The sequence below is a fragment of the Schistocerca americana genome, chromosome 2 (assembly GCF_021461395.2).
Source record: "Schistocerca americana isolate TAMUIC-IGC-003095 chromosome 2, iqSchAmer2.1, whole genome shotgun sequence".
Lineage (NCBI taxonomy): Eukaryota > Metazoa > Arthropoda > Insecta > Orthoptera > Acrididae > Schistocerca > Schistocerca americana.
In genome coordinates this window covers 790,264,431-790,271,154 of record NC_060120.1, presented here as the reverse complement: position 1 = coordinate 790,271,154, position 6,724 = coordinate 790,264,431, and positions in this window count along the sequence as shown.

Sequence of the window (6,724 nt, the reverse complement as noted above, 5' to 3'; positions counted from 1 at the left end):
TCCGTGAGTGTGGGGCAGGCAGGGAGTATCTGTTAATGACTAACTTTCCCATTAGAGGAGAGAGCAATTTTTTCTGTGAATCAATCCATATTTTGAATACCATATATTCCTGCTATTTCCTATATTATAATTTTTTAACTTCATATACTGTAGTGTCTGGCAACACAGTGCTGAACAGTGAGTAGAAAGTTTAAAATTTTCTCTCATTCATTGATTCCATAAAAAAGGAGAACTCTGAGGGGTGTGGAAAGATTGAAGGTACACATTCACAAAAACGCAGGCAAGTGATAGAAATGTAATCAATGAACAATATTAACAGTAAATTATCATGACACTGCTTAACACCACTCTGAGGTGACTAAAGTCATGGGATAGCGATACGCACATATACAGATGATGGTAGTAACATGTGCACAAGGTATAATGGACAGTGCATGGAGGAACAGTCATTTGTACTCAGGTGATTCACATGGAAAGGTTTCCGACATGATTACAGCTGCACAGTGGGAATTAACAGACCTTGAACACAGAATGGTAGTTGGTGCTAGGTGCCTGGGATATCCCATTTTGGAAATAATTAGGGAATTCTATGTTCTGAGATCCACAGTGTCAAGACTGTACCGAGAATACCAAATTTCATGCATTAGCTCTCACCACAGCCTTCACTTAATGACCGGCAGCAGCGGCATATGTGTAGAGTTGTCAGTGCTAACGGAGAAGCAACACTGCATGAAATAACTGCAGAAATCAATGTGGGATGTACATAGAATGTATCCATTAGGGCACTGCAGTGAAATTTGGCATTAATGGGCTATGGCAGTAGATGACCAATGTGAGTGTCTTTGCTAACAGCACAACATCATCTGCAGCACATTTCCTGATCTCGTAACCATATCGATTGGACCCTAGATGGATGGAAAACTATGGCCTGGTTAGGTGAGTCCTGATTACAGTTGTTAAGAGATAATGGTAAGATTCAAATGTGGTGCAGACCCCATGAAGCCACAGACATAAGTTGTCAACACGGTTCAATTTGAGCTCACAGTGGCTCCACGATGATGTGGGCTGTGTTTATATGGAATGGACTGGGTCCTCTGATTCAGCTGAACTGATCACTGTCTGGAAATAGTTGTGTGTGGCTACTTGGAGACCTTTCCAGGCATTCATTAACTTCATGTTCCTAAACAATGATGGAATGTTTATGGTTGACAATGTGCCATGTCACTGGTCCTCAGTTTTTCATGACTGGTTTGAATAACATTCTTGACAATTCAAGTGAATAGTTTGGCCAGTCACATCACCCAACATGAATCCCATCTACATCTACACTATGTGATCAAAAGTATCCGGACACCCCTAAAAATGTACATTATTCATATTAGGTGCAATGCACTGCCACCTAATGCCAGGTACTCCATATCAGTGACCTCAGTAGTCATTAGACATCGAGAGGGAGCAGAATGGGGCACTCCGTGGAACTCACTTCGAACATGGTCAGGTGATAGGTGTCACTTGTGTCATACATCTGTACGCAAGATTTCCACACTCCTACACATCCCTAGGTCCACTGTTTCTGATGTGATAGTGAAGTGGAAACGTGAAGAGACACATACAGCACAAAAGTGTACAGACCGATCTCATCTCTTGACTGACAGAGACCGCCGACAGTTTAAGAGGGTCGTAATGTGTAATAGGCAGACATCTATCCAGACCACCATCCCACAGGAATTCCAAACTGCATCAGGATCCACTGCAAGTACTATGACAGTTACACAGCAGGTGAGAAGACGTTGATTTCATGATTGAGCAGCTGCTCATAAACCACACGTCACGCCGGTAAATGGCGAAAGAAGCTTCGCTTAGTGTAAGGATCATAAACACTGACCATTTGAACAGTGGAAAAATGTTGTGTGGAGTGACAAATCACGATACACAATGTGGCGATCCAATGGCAGGCTGTGGGTACAGCGAATATCCGGTGAATGTCATCTGCCAGCATGTGTAGTGCCAACAGTAAAATTCGGAGGCGGTGGTGTTATGGTGTGGTCATGTTTTTCATGGAGGGGGCTTGCACCCCTTGTTGTTTTGTGTGACACTATCACAGCACAGGCCTACATTGATGTTTTAAGCACCTTCTTGCTTCCCACAATTAAAGAGCAATTCGGGGAAGGCGACTGCCTCTTTCAACACAATCGAGCACCGGTTCATAATGCACGGCCTGTGGCAGTGTGGTTACATGACAATAACATCACTGTAATGCAATGGTCTACACAGAGTCCTGACCTGAATCCTATAGAACATCTTTGGGATGTTTTGGAACGCCAGCTACATGCCAAGCCCCACCGGCTGACATCAATACTTTTCCTCAGTATAGCACTCCATGAAGAATGGGCTGCCATTCCCCAAGAAACCTTCCATCACCTGACTGGATGTATGCCTGCAAGAATGGGAGCTGTCATCAATGCCAACACCATATTGAATTGCAGCATTACTGATGGAGGGCGCCACGAACTTGTAAGTCATTTCTAGCCAGATGACTGGGTACTTTCAATCACATAATGTACATGGATACTCTGCAAATCACACTTAATTGCCTGGCAGATGGTTCATTGAACCACCTTCACAATAATTATCTATTATTCCAATCTCGAACAGCGCATGGAAAAAACTAACGCCTATATCTTTCCATGTGAGCTCCAATTTTCTTTATTTTATTATGATGGTCATTTCTCCCTATGCAGGTCAGCATCAACAAAATATTTTCGCATTCGTAGGGGAAAGTTGGTGATTGCAATTTCGTGAAGATTCTGTTGCAACAAAAAACACCTTTGTTTTACTGATTTCCACCCCAAACCCTGTATCATATCAGTAATACTCTCTCTCCTATTTCACAATAATACAAAACATGTTGCTCTCCTTTGAACTTTCTTGATGTACTCCATTAATACTACCTGGTAAGGATCCCAGACCATGCAGCAGTACTCCAGAAGAGGACGGACAAATGTAGTGTAGGCAGTCTCTTTAGTAGATCTGTTAAATTTTCTACACAATCTGCCAATAAATCGAACGTTTATGTTACATTATTGAGAGGTCAATTTGCGCTCAAAATACTGCACTGGCAATACTTAAGCAATTATGGATGGCTATACAGCCAGTATGGCTCAATAATCTACAGGGGACTTCTAACGACTTGTTTGAGTCCATGTCATGTCGAATCACACTAAGCCAGGCAAAAGGAAGTCCGACATAATGTTGTGAGGTACCTCATGACTTTTGTCACCTCAGAGTATTTGTGTCCACATCAGCTAGATGTAACCTAGTAATAGAACAGGAAAGCCACTGCACTGAAATAAATAAAATGTATATTCCTACTGCCCCAGTTATGTTAAATAGTGCTCACAGAAAGATCCATACCCAAAGACTGGAAAGTTGTGCAAATCACACTAATACCCAAGAAAGAAAATAGGAATAATCTGCTGAATTACAAGCCCATATCACTAATTTCAATCTGCAGTAAGATTTTGGGACATACATCGTGCTCAAACATTATCAATCACTTTGAAGAAAATGATTTATTGACAAATAGCCAATACAGATTCAGAAAATATTATTCGTGTGAAACACAACTTGCTCTTTATTTTCACAAAGTAATGAGTGCTGTTGACAGCGTATGTCAAATTAATTTCATATTTTTACGTTTCCAGAAAGTTTTTGACACCATTTGTCACAAACTGCTTCTAATTAAATTGCATGCTTATGGAAAATCGTATCAGCTGTTTGACTGGATTCATGATTTCCTGTCTGGAAGGTCACAGTTCATAACAATTGATGGAAAGTCATTGAGTAAAACAGGAGTAATGCCTGGTGCTCCCCAAGGAACTACTTAAATGATTTAGGAGACAATCTGAGCAGGCCTCTTAGATTGTTTGTAGATGTTACTGTCATTTACTGTCATGTAAAGTCATCAGATGATCAAAATGGATTGCAAAATGATTTAGACAAGATATCAGTATGGTGAAAAGGATGGCACTTGACACGAAATAATGAAAAGTGTGAAGTCGACCACATGAGCACTAAAAGGAACCCCCTAAATTTCAGTTTCACAATAAATCACACAAATCTAAAGGCTGTCAACTCAACTAATTACTTAGAAATTACAATTATGTTGCCTCATCAGGAAAGAGGGAAAGAGAGGGAAAGACGAAAGGAAGTGGGTTTTAAGGGAGAGGGTAAGGAGTCATTCCAATCCCGGGAGCGGAAAGACTTACCTTAGGGGGAAAAAAGGACAGGTATACACTCGCTCACACACACATATCCATCCACACATACAGACACAAGCAGACATATTTCTTTAAAACCCACAGTTTGTTGCGAAAGCTTGAATTTTGTGTGTATGTTTGTGTTTGTTTGTGTGTCTATCGACCTGCCAGCACTTTCGTTCGGTAAGTCACCTCATCTTTGTTTTTATATATAATTTTTCCCACGTGGAATGTTTCCCTCTATTATATTGATATCAATAATGGCATTCTGATTGAAAAAAAAAAAGAAACAGAAATAGGAACAGAAAAATTAATTACTCCTCCCACGAATTACAAAAAAATCAATTCTCAACCATCTGAGTTTTAAAATATCCTCTAACGTCTCCTAACAACTGTGCTGCAATGCCCCTGTACACAACATACAACTTACCTCCTCATATATCCACTGCAACTCCATGCTAAAATATTTCAAAAAGCTATACAGTGATCCACGCAGTGTCATGCGTTGACCAATTGCAACAATTACTGTTACACTTTTATACATAGAAATTGAATCATCAGTAGGAGTTCGGTCAACTACCTTAAACGATGTAAAGGAAAATGAAAGGAACCAATAAGAACTTTTAATTTATTATATTAAGAAATTGATGATTTGATTGCTGACAAACTTTACACAGACTTTTAATTGTTCCACAGTGTCTGTACTCAATAAACGCGTTTCTGGCCACAATAAAGATACGAATATTACTCTGAGTGTATGCATACATAAATCTAACAAAATCCCTCCAGTGCACAAGCAACAAACAACTACACTCAGCGAAAAGGTAAATTGCCAAAAAAAAAAAAACTCAATTAATAACAAAGTCTCCTCGTGTGCTACTAGCACGATAACGGCAGGCTGTGACCTCTCGTGTCACACGGCTTCTCTCCACCACAGCCTGTGTCGGACCACTTCCGACTCCCCTCGACAACTGCTCACTCGCTACAACTTGCGATAATAATAGTTCAGACCCAGAGTTTGTGTATGCACACAGCAGAATCATAGATTTTCAACTTTCAACCTCTCTGCATGTTAGACACACTGGATCTACACCTGGAATTATCGTCTGGGGTGCGATTTCGCATGACAGCAGATGCACTCTCGTGGATGTCCTGTGCACCCTGACTGCAAAATTATACATCAGTCTCGTGATTCGACCTTTTGTGCTGCCATCCGTGAACAGCATTCCAGGAGTGTTTTCCAGCAGGATAACGCTCGCCCACATACCACCGTTATAACCCAACATCCACTACAAGTTCAACCTGTTGCCTTGGTCTGCTCAGTCACCAGATCTGTCTCCAATGTAGCACATACGGGGCATCATCGACCAGCTCTAGTGTCATCCAACAACAGCATTAACTGTCCCTGTACCGCCAGCCCAAGTGCAGCAGGCACGGAACTCCACTGCACGAACTGACACCTGGGACCTGTATAAGCACGTCTGCATGCTTGCATTCAACATTCTGGCGGTTACACAGGTTATTAATGTACTAGCATTTCATATTTGCAATGGCTTATTTCGTACTTAGGTTAACCTGTGATCTCGGAATGTTAATCACTTAAATATGTTACCTAGACAAATTTATTCCTGAAATTTCATTAGTCTTCATTAATTATTTTTTGGTGTTGCAATTGTTTTATGCCGGTGTGTATGAAACGTTTCTATAGGCTTGACGGCCAACCATGATTCCTTCAGTGCAGATGTACACCAGATTTCATTTCCTCCTCGCTGCGAGCGAAATGCACATGGACAGGAACAGAGGAACCACAATGGCGTATGACGAGTTGATAATTCGGGTCGGCCGAGAAGCGTGACCGGATGGCCAAGGCGACTAAGCCAACCGTTCTAGAGAAGCGGAGCATCCGGATTCGAGTCCCGTTCCAACGCAAGTTTTGAACTCGCGCAGGTGATTGCTTCCACTGCCACAGTGTGGCCGCTGTAGGAAAAAAATTCCTTACTATTAATATCATAGTATTTCCTATGTTCACTGTTGAGTGCGGATGTGATACAATTTTACAAGAGAAATATACCGGGTGAACATTAAGAAAACCGACAGACTGCAGGGACGGATTCCCAACAGGAAATAGAGGAAAAATGGTCCTATGAACATGCGGCCAGAAATGCATTGTTGCCACGGTAGAAGGCGCTGGCGAATGAAAGACCCTCTGACCAAGTGCCGTGTTCGTAACCCACAGATCACGATTATGCAGACTTAGGAAACCAGATCTGACAAAGATTGCTCCGTCGGTAAAGAGGACTGGTGACAGAAATCCCATAATTGTGATGGTCTGGTTCAAAAACCACCGACAAAATCCTTCCCGTAGAGGAACTTTCATTCGTCAGCGCCATCTACCGTGGCATCGTGCATTTCCGGACACATGGTCGTTGGACCTTTCTTCCGTCATTTCCTTTCAGGAATCTGTT